We start from the raw sequence: 1143 nt of genomic DNA, 5'->3' as shown, positions 1-1143 counted from the left end.
CTGTACACGAGGAAAAGCAATTAACTTTAAATAGACGATAAGACGCAAAAAAAAAAAAAAAAGAAAAAAAGAACACTGGGCCATAAAAAAGCAGCAATCTTTTTAAATAGACTCGATAAAATGAAAGAAAAAAAAAACAACAACATTCTCTAAACAATGGAAATCACCAACATTTTTTTGTAGGCCTAGGAAAAAAAAAACTGGACTATAAAACACAGTAAACAATATTTTTTATAATCCTAATAAAACAGAAAAAAAAAATAAATAGACCACGAGACATAACAACCTTTATTTTATTTTTTTTAGACTTAATGAAACACTAGAAAAAAAAATGGAATTAAAAGAAATGCAGCAGACACTTTTTTTTTTTTTTTTTCCGCAGACTAACATTCCACCCAGACAATTAAATGCAGCAAGGAACCATTACAGACACACTGAACACTCGCATCATCCGTCCGCAGACTTATTGCAGCGTTGCCAGATTCCTGGGTGGAACTAATGACGGTCTCATAAGTTCTTCCTTGTAATAGTTATAATGAAATGTGGGAGAGAGACAGACAGACAGACAGACAGACAGAGAGAGAGAGAGAGAGAGAGAGAGAGAGAGAGAGAGAGAGAGAGAGAGAGAGAGAGAGAGAGAGAGAGAGACCTAAGCATGCACACGTACACACACACGTACACACACACACACACACACACACACACACACACACACACACACACTAATGTCGTGTACCACCCCCAACGAGCCACCACAGCACAGTTACTCACCGCTCACATCATCGACACTGCTGATGCCCTGAGGGTGAAGTATCCTGCCGTCAAGCTGGTCGTCTGTGGGGACTTTAACAGATTAGATATCAGCGATATCCTACACCAGCTACACCTCACCCAGGTCGTGGACTTCCCCACCACCAGCAAGCCATCCTCGACCTTATACTGACAGACCTGGGCCAGCAGTACTCGCCCCCCAAACCGCTGCCTCCCATGGGACAGAGCACCCACCTCTCCATACTGTGGACACCCACACCCACCACCTCGACCCCCCGGTCAGCTGTCACCAGGACCCACCGCCCCATGCCTGACTCAGCCATGAGGGCGTTTGGGCAGTGGGTGACACAACACCTGTGGACCGAGGTGCTG

This window comes from Scylla paramamosain, chromosome 25 (assembly GCF_035594125.1).
Source record: "Scylla paramamosain isolate STU-SP2022 chromosome 25, ASM3559412v1, whole genome shotgun sequence".
Classification (NCBI taxonomy): domain Eukaryota; kingdom Metazoa; phylum Arthropoda; class Malacostraca; order Decapoda; family Portunidae; genus Scylla; species Scylla paramamosain.
This window is presented reverse-complemented; position numbering follows the sequence as displayed.